Source organism: Odontesthes bonariensis, chromosome 1 (genome assembly GCF_027942865.1).
Source record: "Odontesthes bonariensis isolate fOdoBon6 chromosome 1, fOdoBon6.hap1, whole genome shotgun sequence".
NCBI lineage: Eukaryota > Metazoa > Chordata > Actinopteri > Atheriniformes > Atherinopsidae > Odontesthes > Odontesthes bonariensis.
Window position 1 is genome coordinate 29,484,561 of NC_134506.1, and position 13,815 is coordinate 29,498,375.

The 13,815-nt window shown below is 41.9% G+C and overlaps 4 non-coding genes across 4 annotated transcripts; all 4 read left to right on the plus strand.

The window, feature by feature from the left end:
- Positions 1-773: 773 nt before the first annotated feature.
- Positions 774-846, plus strand: trnal-uaa (transfer RNA leucine (anticodon UAA)). Its single transcript has one exon. It is a non-coding gene; the product is annotated as a tRNA-Leu (tRNA).
- Positions 847-5,365: 4,519 nt separating this feature from the next.
- On the plus strand, positions 5,366-5,438 carry trnaf-gaa (transfer RNA phenylalanine (anticodon GAA)). The gene has a single exon. It is a non-coding gene; the product is annotated as a tRNA-Phe (tRNA).
- A 317-nt stretch (positions 5,439-5,755) lies between these two features.
- Positions 5,756-5,828, plus strand: trnaf-gaa (transfer RNA phenylalanine (anticodon GAA)). Its single transcript has one exon. It is a non-coding gene; the product is annotated as a tRNA-Phe (tRNA).
- Positions 5,829-6,450: 622 nt separating this feature from the next.
- trnaf-gaa (transfer RNA phenylalanine (anticodon GAA)) lies at positions 6,451-6,523 on the plus strand. Its single transcript has one exon. It is a non-coding gene; the product is annotated as a tRNA-Phe (tRNA).
- Positions 6,524-13,815: the final 7,292 nt, after the last annotated feature.

Here is a 13,815-nt window from a genome sequence, read left to right on the forward strand (position 1 = left end):
GCTACTCCTGTGCTGTTGCCGATACCGGGGTCGTTGCCAGTAGTGGTGGTGCCGTTGTCGTTACCATTGCCGTCGTCGGTTGTCTACCAACGCCATTGCTGATACCGTTGCCGTTGTTGGTACCAGTGCCGGTATTGTTGCAGGTACGAGTGCCAACCAAAGCTCCTGACCTCGACGGAGCTCTGGAGGCTGGTCGGTCGTGCAGCCAAGCACATGGAGCTTGTGTGTGGGTGAGAGGACCAGGGAGACTGGGCTCTGAGCTAAGCAGAGCTGTGTACCAGGACCATGGTGTCCCGCACAGTAAAGTCATTGTTTAACATTAGTAGCCGTACCTAAACCTTAATAAATGTATAAGTGACAGAAGGTCCCTGGCTCGATTTCGGCAAAGACTACATTGAATTGTGGATGTTTGTCAAGAGGGAAACACAACCCATGTTAGGAAAGTGAACTGGTTAAAAAGAATTATCTCAAAAAACCTAGATCAATGAAAACACACGAGACTGGTAGGAAAGTGAATTGGTAAAAAGGAATTATCTCAAAAAACCTAGAGTAATGAAAACACACGAGACTGGTAGGAAAGTGAATTGGTAAAAAGGAATTATCTCAAAAAACCTGGATTAATAAAAACACACGAGGCTTCTTCCTCAGCTACAACAGTCAATTATTGCGTTTTTGTGGCCTTTATCTGGCTCCCCAGCTTTGTCGTCTATGCTCCACGGAGCGAGTTCCTGGTTTTACTTTCCAAATGAAAAAGGCCATTTTAGCCCTTTGTAACTGAAATAGCTCAGTTGGGAGAGCGTCAGACTTAAGATCTGAAGGTCCCTGGTTCAATCCCGGGTTTCGGCAAAGACTACTATTAATTGTGGATGTTTGTCAAAAGGGAACAACAGCCCATGTTAGGTAAGTGAAAAAACCTAGATTAATGAAGACACACGAGACTGGTAGGAAAGTGAATTGGTAAAAAGGAATTATCTCAAAAAACCTGGATTAATAAAAACACACGAGGCTTCTTCCTCAGCTACAACAGTCAATTATTGCGTTTTTGTGGCCTTTATCTGGCTCCCCAGCTTTGTCGTCTACGCTCCACGGAGCAAGTTCCTGGTTTTACTTTCCAAATGAAAGCTGCCATTTTAGCCCTTTGTAGCCAAAATAGCTCAGTTGGGAGAGCGTCAGACTGAAGATGTGAAGGTCCCTGATTCAATCCCGGGTTTCAGCAAAGACTACTATGAATTGTGGATGTTTGTCAAGAGGGAACAACAGCCCATGTTAGGTAAGTGAAAAAACCTAGATTAATGAAGACACACGAGACTGGTAGGAAAGTGAATTGGTAAAAAGGAATTATCTCAAAAAACCTAGATCAATGAAAACACACGAGACTGGTAGGAAAGTGAATTGGTAAAAAGGAATTATCTCAAAAAACCTAGAGTAATGAAAACACACGAGACTGGTAGGAAAGTGAATTGGTAAAAAGGAATTATCTCAAAAAACCTGGATTAATAAAAACACACGAGGCTTCTTCCTCAGCTACAACAGTCAGTTATTGCGTTTTTGTGGCCATTATCTGGCTCCCCAGCTTTGTCGTCTACGCTCCACGGAGCAAGTTCCTGGTTTTACTTTCCAAATGAAAGCTGCCATTTTAGCCCTTTGTAGCCAAAATAGCTCAGTTGGGAGAGCGTCAGACTGAAGATATGAAGGTCCCTGATTCAATCCCGGGTTTCAGCAAAGACTACTATGAATTGTGGATGTTTGTCAAAAGGGAACAACAGCCCATGTTAGGTAAGTGAAAAAACCTAGATTAATGAAGACACACGAGACTGGTAGGAAAGTGAATTGGTAAAAAGGAATTATCTCAAAAAACCTGGATTAATGAAAACACACGAGGCTTCTTCCTCAGCTACAACAATCAATTATTGCGTTTTTGTGGCCTTTATCTGGCTCCCCAGCTTTGTCGTCTACGCTCCACGGAGCGAGTTCCTGGTTTTACTTTCCAAATGAAACGGCCATTTTAGCCCCGTGTAGCTGAAATAGCTCAGTTGGGAGAGCGTCAGACTGAAGATCTGAAGGTCCCTGGTTCAATCCTGGGTTTCGGCAAAGACTACTATTAAGTGTGGATGTTTGTCAAAAGGGAACAACAGCCTATGTTAGGAAAGTGAACTGGTAAAAAAGAATTATCTCAAAAAACCTAGATCAATGAAAACACACAAGACTGGTAGGAAAGTGAATTGGTAAAAAGGAATTATCTCAAAAAACCTAGAGTAATGAAAACACACGAGACTGGTAGGAAAGTGAACTGCTAAAAAAGAATTATCTCAAAAAACCTAGAGTAATGAAAACACACGAGACTGGTAGGAAAGTGAATTGGTAAAAAGGAATTATCTCAAAAAACCTGGATTAATAAAAACACACGAGGCTTCTTCCTCAGCTACAACAATCAATTATTGCGTTTTTGTGGCCTTTATCTGGCTCCCCAGCTTTGTCGTCTACGCTCCACGGAGCAAGTTCCTGGTTTTACTTTCCAAATGAAAGCTGCCATTTTAGCCCTTTGTAGCTGAAATAGCTCAGTTGGGAGAGCGTCAGACTGAAGATATGAAGGTCCCTGATTCAATCCCGGGTTTCGGCAAAGACTACTATGAATTGTGGATGTTTGTCAAGCGGGAACAACAGTCTATGTTAGGAAAGTGAACTGCTAAAAAGGAGTTATCTCAAAAAACCTGGATTAATGAAAACACACGAGACTGGTAGGAAAGTGAATTGGTAAAAAGGAATTATCTCAAAAAACCTGGATCAATGAAAACACACAAGGCTTCTTCCTCAGCTACAACAGTCAATTATTGCATTTTTGTGGCCTTTATCTGGCTCCCCAGCTTTGTCGTCTACGCTCCACGGAGCAAGTTCCTGGTTTTACTTTCCAAATGAAAACGGCCATTTTAGCCCTTTGTAGCTGATATAGCTCAGTTGGGAGTGTGTCTGACTGAAGATCTGAAGGTCACTGGTTCAATCCCGGGTTTCGGCAAAGACTACTATGAATTGTGGATGTTTGTCAAAAGGGAACAACAACCCATGTTAGGTAAGTGAAAAAACCTAGATTAATGAAGACACACGAGACTGGTAGGAAAGTGAATTGGTAAAAAGGAATTATCTCAAAAAACCTGGATTAATGAAAACACACGAGGCTTCTTCCTCAGCTACAACAGTCAATTATTGCGTTTTTGTGGCCTTTATCTGGCTCCCCAGCTTTGTCGTCTACGCTCCACGGAGCGAGTTCCTGGTTTTACTTTCCAAATGAAAACGGCTATTTTAGCCCCGTGTAGCCGAAATAGCTCAGTTGGGAGAGCGTCAGACTGAAGATCTGAAGGTCCCTGGTTCAATCCCGGGTCTCGGCAAAGACTACTATGAATTGTGGATGTTTGTCAAAAGGGAACAACAGCCCATGTTAGGTCAGTGAAAAAACCTAGATTAATGAAGACTCACGAGACTGGTAGGAAAGTGAATTGGTAAAAAGGAATTATCTCAAAAAACCTGGATTAATGAAAACACACGAGGCTTCTTCCTCAGCTACAACAGTCAATTATTGCGTTTTTGTGGCCTTTATCTGGCTCCCCAGCTTTGTCGTCTACGCTCCACGGAGCGAGTTCCTGGTTTTACTTTCCAAATGAAAACGGCCATTTTAGCCCCTTGTAGCTGAAATAGCTCAGTTGGGAGAGCGTCAGACTGAAGATATGAAGGTCCCTGATTCAATCCCGGGTTTCGGCAAAGACTACTATTAATTGTGGATGTTTGTCAAAAGGGAACAACAGCCTATGTTAGGAAAGTGAACTGGTAAAAAAGAATTATCTCAAAAAACCTAGATTAATGAAAACACACAAGACTGGTAGGAAAGTGAACTGCTAAAAAAGAATTATCTCAAAAAACCTAGAGTAATGAAAACACACGAGACTGGTAGGAAAGTGAATTGGTAAAAAGGAATTATCTCAAAAAACCTGGATTAATAAAAACACACGAGGCTTCTTCCTCAGCTACAACAGTCAATTATTGCATTTTTGTGGCCTTTATCTGGCTCCCCAGCTTTGTCGTCTACGCTCCACGGAGCGAGTTCCTGGTTTTACTTTCCAAATGAAAACGGCCATTTTAGCCCCTTGTAGCTGAAATAGCTCAGTTGGGAGAGCGTCAGACTGAAGATATGAAGGTCCCTGATTCAATCCCGGGTTTCGGCAAAGACTACTATTAATTGTGGATGTTTGTCAAAAGGGAACAACAGCCTATGTTAGGAAAGTGAACTGGTAAAAAAGAATTATCTCAAAAAACCTAGATTAATGAAAACACACAAGACTGGTAGGAAAGTGAACTGCTAAAAAAGAATTATCTCAAAAAACCTAGAGTAATGAAAACACACGAGACTGGTAGGAAAGTGAATTGGTAAAAAGGAATTATCTCAAAAAACCTGGATTAATAAAAACACACGAGGCTTCTTCCTCAGCTACAACAGTCAATTATTGCATTTTTGTGGCCTTTATCTGGCTCCCCAGCTTTGTCGTCTACGCTCCACGGAGCGAGTTCCTGGTTTTACTTTCCAAATGAAAACGGCCATTTTAGCCCCTTGTAGCTGAAATAGCTCAGTTGGGAGAGCGTCAGACTGAAGATATGAAGGTCCCTGATTCAATCCCGGGTTTCGGCAAAGACTACTATTAATTGTGGATGTTTGTCAAAAGGGAACAACAGCCTATGTTAGGAAAGTGAACTGGTAAAAAAGAATTATCTCAAAAAACCTAGATTAATGAAAACACACAAGACTGGTAGGAAAGTGAATTGGTAAAAAGGAATTATCTCAAAAAACCTGGATTAATAAAAACACACGAGGCTTCTTCCTCAGCTACAACAGTCAATTATTGCGTTTTTGTGGCCTTTATCTGGCTCCCCAGCTTTGTCGTCTACGCTCCACGGAGCAAGTTCCTGGTTTTACTTTCCAAATGAAAGCTGCCATTTTAGCCCTTTGTAGCCAAAATAGCTCAGTTGGGAGAGCGTCAGACTGAAGATATGAAGGTCCCTGATTCAATCCCGGGTTTCAGCAAAGACTACTATGAATTATGGATGTTTGTCAAAAGGGAACAACAGCCCATGTTAGGTAAGTGAAAAAACCTAGATTAATGAAGACACACGAGACTGGTAGGAAAGTGAATTGGTAAAAAGGAATTATCTCAAAAAACCTGGATTAATGAAAACACACGAGGCTTCTTCCTCAGCTAGAACAATCAATTATTGCGTTTTTGTGGTCTTTATCTGGCTCCCCAGCTTTGTCATCTACGCTCCACGGAGCGAGTTCCTGGTTTTACTTTCCAAATGAAAACGGCCATTTTAGCCCCGTGTAGCCGAAATAGCTCAGTTGGGAGAGCGTCAGACTGAAGATCTGAAGGTCCCTGGTTCAATCCCGGGTTTCGGCAAAGACTACTATGAATTGTGGATGTTTGTCAAGAGGGAACAACAGTCTATGTTAGGAAAGTGAACTGCTAAAAACAAGTTATCTCAAAAAACCTAGATCAATGAAAACACACGAGACTGGTAGGAAAGTGAATTGGTAAAAAGGAATTATCTCAAAAAACCTAGATTGAAAACACAAGAGGCTTCTTCCTCAGCTACAACAATCAATTATTGAGCTTTTTTGGCCTTTATCTGGCTCCCCGGCTTTGTCGTCTACGCTCCACGGAGCGAGTTCCTGGTTTTACTTTCCAAATGAAAACGGCTATTTTAGCCCCGTGTAGCCGAAATAGCTCAGTTGGGAGAGCGTCAGACTGAAGATCTGAAGGTCCCTGGTTCAATCCCGGGTTTCGGCAAAGACTACTATGAATTGTGGATGTTTGTCAAGAGGGAACAACAGTCTATGTTAGGAAAGTGAACTGCTAAAAAGGAGTTATCTCAAAAAACCTAGATTAATGAAAACACACAAGGCTTCTTCCTCAGCTACAACAGTCAATTATTGCGTTTTTGTGGCCTTTATCTGGCTCCCCAGCTTTGTCGTCTACGCTCCACGGAGCAAGTTCCTGGTTTTACTTTCCAAATGAAAGCTGCCATTTTAGCCCTTTGTAGCCAAAATAGCTCAGTTGGGAGAGCGTCAGACTGAAGATCTGAAGGTCCCTGATTCAATCCCGGGTTTCAGCAAAGACTACTATGAATTGTGGATGTTTGTCAAAAGGGAACAACAGCCCATGTTAGGTAAGTGAAAAAACCTAGATTAATGAAGACACACGAGACTGGTAGGAAAGTGAATTGGTAAAAAGGAATTATCTCAAAAAACCTGGATTAATGAAAACACACGAGGCTTCTTCCTCAGCTAGAACAATCAATTATTGCGTTTTTGTGGTCTTTATCTGGCTCCCCAGCTTTGTCGTCTACGCTCCACGGAGCGAGTTCCTGGTTTTACTTTCCAAATGAAAACGGCCATTTTAGCCCCGTGTAGCCGAAATAGCTCAGTTGGGAGAGCGTCAGACTGAAGATCTGAAGGTCCCTGGTTCAATCCCGGGTTTCGGCAAAGACTACTATGAATTGTGGATGTTTGTCAAGAGGGAACAACAGTCTATGTTAGGAAAGTGAACTGCTAAAAAGGAGTTATCTCAAAAAACCTAGATCAATGAAAACACACGAGACTGGTAGGAAAGTGAATTGGTAAAAAGGAATTATCTCCAAAAACCTGGATTAATGAAAACACACGAGGCTTCTTCCTCAGCTACAACAATCAATTATTGTGTTTTTGTGGCCTTTATCTGGCTCCCCAGCTTTGTCGTCTACGCTCCACGGAGCGAGTTCCTGGTTTTACTTTCCAAATGAAAACGGCCATTTTAGCCCCGTGTAGCCGAAATAGCTCAGTTGTGAGAGCGTCAGACTGAAGATCTGAAGGTCCCTGGTTCAATCCCGGGTTTCGGCAAAGACTACTATTAATTGTGGATGTTTGTCAAAAGGGAACAACAGCCTGTGTTAGGAAAGTGAACTGGTAAAAAAGAATTATCTCAAAAAACCTAGATTAATGAAAACACACAAGACTGGTAGGAAAGTGAACTGCTAAAAAAGAATTATCTCAAAAAACCTAGAGTAATGAAAACACACGAGACTGGTAGGAAAGTGAATTGGTAAAAAGGAATTATCTCAAAAAACCTGGATCAATGAAAACACACAAGGCTTCTTCCTCAGCTACAACAATCAATTATTGCGTTTTTGTGGCCTTTATCTGGCTCCCCAGCTTTGTCGTCTACGCTCCACGGAGCGAGTTCCTGGTTTTACTTTCCAAATGAAAACGGCCATTTTAGCCCCTTGTAGCTGAAATAGCTCAGTTGGGAGAGCGTCAGACTGAAGATATGAAGGTCCCTGATTCAATCCCGGGTTTCGGCAAAGACTACTATGAATTGTGGATGTTTGTCAAGCGGGAACAACAGTCTATGTTAGGAAAGTGAACTGCTAAAAAGGAGTTATCTCAAAAAACCTGGATTAATGAAAACACACGAGACTGGTAGGAAAGTGAATTGGTAAAAAGGAATTATCTCAAAAAACCTGGATCAATGAAAACACACAAGGCTTCTTCCTCAGCTACAACAGTCAATTATTGCATTTTTGTGGCCTTTATCTGGCTCCCCAGCTTTGTCGTCTACGCTCCACGGAGCAAGTTCCTGGTTTTACTTTCCAAATGAAAACGGCCATTTTAGCCCTTTGTAGCCGAAATAGCTCAGTTGGGAGAGCGTCAGACTGAAGATCTGAAGGTCCCTGGTTCAATCCTGGGTTTCGGCAGAGACTACTATGAATTTTGGATGTTTGTCAAAAGGCAACAACAGCCCATGTTAGGAAAGTGAACTGCTAAAAAGGAGTTATCTCAAAAAACCTGGATTAATGAAAACACACGAGACTGGTAGGAAAGTGAATTGGTAAAAAGGAATTATCTCAAAAAACCTGGATCAATGAAAACACACAAGGCTTCTTCCTCAGCTACAACAATCAATTATTGCGTTTTTGTGGCCTTTATCTGGCTCCCCAGCTTTGTCGTCTACGCTCCACGGAGCGAGTTCCTGGTTTTACTTTCCAAATGAAAACGGCCATTTTAGCCCCTTGTAGCTGAAATAGCTCAGTTGGGAGAGCGTCAGACTGAAGATCTGAAGGACCCTGGTTCAATCCCGGGTTTCGGCAAAGACTACTATCAATTGTGGATGTTTGTCAAGAGGGAACAACAGTCTATGTTAGGAAAGTGAACTGCTAAAAAGGAGTTATCTCAAAAAACCTAGATTAATGAAAACACACAAGGCTTCTTCCTCAGCTACAACAGTCAATTATTGCATTTTTGTGGCCTTTATCTGGCTCCCCAGCTTTGTCGTCTACGCTCCACGGAGCGAGTTCCTGGTTTTACTTTCCAAATGAAAACGGCCATTTTAGCCCCTTGTAGCTGAAATAGCTCAGTTGGGAGAGCGTCAGACTGAAGATATGAAGGTCCCTGATTCAATCCCGGGTTTCGTCAAAGACTACTATGAATTGTGGATGTTTGTCAAGCGGGAACAACAGTCTATGTTAGGAAAGTGAACTGCTAAAAAGGAGTTATCTCAAAAAACCTGGATTAATGAAAACACACGAGACTGGTAGGAAAGTGAATTGGTAAAAAGGAATTATCTCAAAAAACCTGGATTAATGAAAACACACAAGGCTTCTTCCTCAGCTACAACAGTCAATTATTGCATTTTTGTGGCCTTTATCTGGCTCCCCAGCTTTGTCGTCTACGCTCCACGGAGCAAGTTCCTGGTTTTACTTTCCAAATGAAAGCTGCCATTTTAGCCCTTTGTAGCCAAAATAGCTCAGTTGGGAGAGCGTCAGACTGAAGATCTGAAGGTCCCTGATTCAATCCCGGGTTTCGGCAAAGACTACTATTAATTGTGGATGTTTGTCAAAAGGGAACAACAGTCTATGTTAGGAAAGTGAACTGCTAAAAAGGAGTTATCTCAAAAAACCTGGATTAATGAAAACACACGAGACTGGTAGGAAAGTGAATTGGTAAAAAGGAATTATCTCCAAAAACCTGGATCAATGAAAACACACAAGGCTTCTTCCTCAGCTACAACAGTCAATTATTGCATTTTTGTGGCCTTTATCTGGCTCCCCAGCTTTGTCGTCTACGCTCCACGGAGCGAGTTCCTGGTTTTACTTTCCAAATGAAAACGGCCATTTTAGCCCCTTGTAGCTGAAATAGCTCAGTTGGGAGAGCGTCAGACTGAAGATATGTAGGTCCCTGATTCAATCCCGGGTTTCGTCAAAGACTACTATGAATTGTGGATGTTTGTCAAGCGGGAACAACAGTCTATGTTAGGAAAGTGAACTGCTAAAAAGGAGTTATCTCAAAAAACCTGGATTAATGAAAACACACGAGACTGGTAGGAAAGTGAATTGGTAAAAAGGAATTATCTCAAAAAACCTGGATTAATGAAAACACACAAGGCTTCTTCCTCAGCTACAACAGTCAATTATTGCATTTTTGTGGCCTTTATCTGGCTCCCCAGCTTTGTCGTCTACGCTCCACGGAGCAAGTTCCTGGTTTTACTTTCCAAATGAAAGCTGCCATTTTAGCCCTTTGTAGCCAAAATAGCTCAGTTGGGAGAGCGTCAGACTGAAGATCTGAAGGTCCCTGATTCAATCCCGGGTTTCGGCAAAGACTACTATTAATTGTGGATGTTTGTCAAAAGGGAACAACAGTCTATGTTAGGAAAGTGAACTGCTAAAAAGGAGTTATCTCAAAAAACCTGGATTAATGAAAACACACGAGACTGGTAGGAAAGTGAATTGGTAAAAAGGAATTATCTCAAAAAACCTGGATCAATGAAAACACACAAGGCTTCTTCCTCAGCTACAACAGTCAATTATTGTGTTTTTGTGGCCTTTATCTGGCTCCCCAGCTTTGTCGTCTACGCTCCACGGAGCGAGTTCCTGGTTTTACTTTCCAAATGAAAACGGCCATTTTAGCCCCGTGTAGCCGAAATAGCTCAGTTGTGAGAGCGTCAGACTGAAGATCTGAAGGTCCCTGGTTCAATCCCGGGTTTCGGCAAAGACTACTATTAATTGTGGATGTTTGTCAAAAGGGAACAACAGCCTGTGTTAGGAAAGTGAACTGGTAAAAAAGAATTATCTCAAAAAACCTAGATTAATGAAAACACACAAGACTGGTAGGAAAGTGAACTGCTAAAAAAGAATTATCTCAAAAAACCTAGAGTAATGAAAACACACGAGACTGGTAGGAAAGTGAATTGGTAAAAAGGAATTATCTCAAAAAACCTGGATCAATGAAAACACACAAGGCTTCTTCCTCAGCTACAACAATCAATTATTGCGTTTTTGTGGCCTTTATCTGGCTCCCCAGCTTTGTCGTCTACGCTCCACGGAGCGAGTTCCTGGTTTTACTTTCCAAATGAAAACGGCCATTTTAGCCCCTTGTAGCTGAAATAGCTCAGTTGGGAGAGCGTCAGACTGAAGATATGAAGGTCCCTGATTCAATCCCGGGTTTCGGCAAAGACTACTATGAATTGTGGATGTTTGTCAAGCGGGAACAACAGTCTATGTTAGGAAAGTGAACTGCTAAAAAGGAGTTATCTCAAAAAACCTGGATTAATGAAAACACACGAGACTGGTAGGAAAGTGAATTGGTAAAAAGGAATTATCTCAAAAAACCTGGATCAATGAAAACACACAAGGCTTCTTCCTCAGCTACAACAGTCAATTATTGCATTTTTGTGGCCTTTATCTGGCTCCCCAGCTTTGTCGTCTACGCTCCACGGAGCAAGTTCCTGGTTTTACTTTCCAAATGAAAACGGCCATTTTAGCCCTTTGTAGCCGAAATAGCTCAGTTGGGAGAGCGTCAGACTGAAGATCTGAAGGTCCCTGGTTCAATCCTGGGTTTCGGCAGAGACTACTATGAATTTTGGATGTTTGTCAAAAGGCAACAACAGCCCATGTTAGGAAAGTGAACTGCTAAAAAGGAGTTATCTCAAAAAACCTGGATTAATGAAAACACACGAGACTGGTAGGAAAGTGAATTGGTAAAAAGGAATTATCTCCAAAAACCTGGATCAATGAAAACACACAAGGCTTCTTCCTCAGCTACAACAATCAATTATTGCGTTTTTGTGGCCTTTATCTGGCTCCCCAGCTTTGTCGTCTACGCTCCACGGAGCGAGTTCCTGGTTTTACTTTCCAAATGAAAACGGCCATTTTAGCCCCTTGTAGCTGAAATAGCTCAGTTGGGAGAGCGTCAGACTGAAGATCTGAAGGACCCTGGTTCAATCCCGGGTTTCGGCAAAGACTACTATCAATTGTGGATGTTTGTCAAGAGGGAACAACAGTCTATGTTAGGAAAGTGAACTGCTAAAAAGGAGTTATCTCAAAAAACCTAGATTAATGAAAACACACAAGGCTTCTTCCTCAGCTACAACAGTCAATTATTGCATTTTTGTGGCCTTTATCTGGCTCCCCAGCTTTGTCGTCTACGCTCCACGGAGCGAGTTCCTGGTTTTACTTTCCAAATGAAAACGGCCATTTTAGCCCCTTGTAGCTGAAATAGCTCAGTTGGGAGAGCGTCAGACTGAAGATATGAAGGTCCCTGATTCAATCCCGGGTTTCGTCAAAGACTACTATGAATTGTGGATGTTTGTCAAGCGGGAACAACAGTCTATGTTAGGAAAGTGAACTGCTAAAAAGGAGTTATCTCAAAAAACCTGGATTAATGAAAACACACGAGACTGGTAGGAAAGTGAATTGGTAAAAAGGAATTATCTCAAAAAACCTGGATTAATGAAAACACACAAGGCTTCTTCCTCAGCTACAACAGTCAATTATTGCATTTTTGTGGCCTTTATCTGGCTCCCCAGCTTTGTCGTCTACGCTCCACGGAGCAAGTTCCTGGTTTTACTTTCCAAATGAAAGCTGCCATTTTAGCCCTTTGTAGCCAAAATAGCTCAGTTGGGAGAGCGTCAGACTGAAGATCTGAAGGTCCCTGATTCAATCCCGGGTTTCGGCAAAGACTACTATTAATTGTGGATGTTTGTCAAAAGGGAACAACAGTCTATGTTAGGAAAGTGAACTGCTAAAAAGGAGTTATCTCAAAAAACCTGGATTAATGAAAACACACGAGACTGGTAGGAAAGTGAATTGGTAAAAAGGAATTATCTCCAAAAACCTGGATCAATGAAAACACACAAGGCTTCTTCCTCAGCTACAACAGTCAATTATTGCATTTTTGTGGCCTTTATCTGGCTCCCCAGCTTTGTCGTCTACGCTCCACGGAGCGAGTTCCTGGTTTTACTTTCCAAATGAAAACGGCCATTTTAGCCCCTTGTAGCTGAAATAGCTCAGTTGGGAGAGCGTCAGACTGAAGATATGTAGGTCCCTGATTCAATCCCGGGTTTCGTCAAAGACTACTATGAATTGTGGATGTTTGTCAAGCGGGAACAACAGTCTATGTTAGGAAAGTGAACTGCTAAAAAGGAGTTATCTCAAAAAACCTGGATTAATGAAAACACACGAGACTGGTAGGAAAGTGAATTGGTAAAAAGGAATTATCTCAAAAAACCTGGATTAATGAAAACACACAAGGCTTCTTCCTCAGCTACAACAGTCAATTATTGCATTTTTGTGGCCTTTATCTGGCTCCCCAGCTTTGTCGTCTACGCTCCACGGAGCAAGTTCCTGGTTTTACTTTCCAAATGAAAGCTGCCATTTTAGCCCTTTGTAGCCAAAATAGCTCAGTTGGGAGAGCGTCAGACTGAAGATCTGAAGGTCCCTGATTCAATCCCGGGTTTCGGCAAAGACTACTATTAATTGTGGATGTTTGTCAAAAGGGAACAACAGTCTATGTTAGGAAAGTGAACTGCTAAAAAGGAGTTATCTCAAAAAACCTGGATTAATGAAAACACACGAGACTGGTAGGAAAGTGAATTGGTAAAAAGGAATTATCTCAAAAAACCTGGATCAATGAAAACACACAAGGCTTCTTCCTCAGCTACAACAGTCAATTATTGCGTTTTTGTGGCCTTTATCTGGCTCCCCAGCTTTGTCGTCTACGCTCCACGGAGCAAGTTCCTGGTTTTACTTTCCAAATGAAAACGGCCATTTTAGCCCTTTGTAGCTGAAATAGCTCAGTTGGGAGAGCGTCAGACTGAAGATATGAAGGTCACTGGTTCAATCCCGGGTTTTGGCAAAGACTACTATGAATTGTGGATGTTTGTCAAAAGGGAACAACAGCCCATGTTAGGTAAGTGAAAAAACCTAGATTAATGAAGACACACGAGACTGGTAGGAAAGTGAATTGGTAAAAAGGAATTATCTCAAAAAACCTGGATTAATAAAAACACACGAGGCTTCTTCCTCAGCTACAACAGTCAATTATTGCGTTTTTGTGGCCTTTATCTGGCTCCCCAGCTTTGTCGTCTACGCTCCATGGAGCGAGTTCCTGGTTTTACTTTCCAAATGAAAACGGCCATTTTAGCCCTTTGTAGCCGAAATAGCTCAGTTGGGAGAGCGTCAGACTGAAGATATGAAGGTCCCTGATTCAATCCCGGGTTTCGGCAAAGACTACTATGAATTGTGGATGTTTGTCAAGAGGGAACAACAGTCTATGTTAGGAAAGTGAACTGGTAAAAAAGAATTATCTCAAAAAACCTAGATCAATAAAAACACACGAGACTGGTAGGAAAGTGAATTGGTAAAAAGGAATTATCTCAAAAAACCTGGATTAATGAAAACACACGAGGCTTCTTCCTCAGCTAGAACAATCAATTATTGCGTTTTTGTGGTCTTTATCTGGCTCCC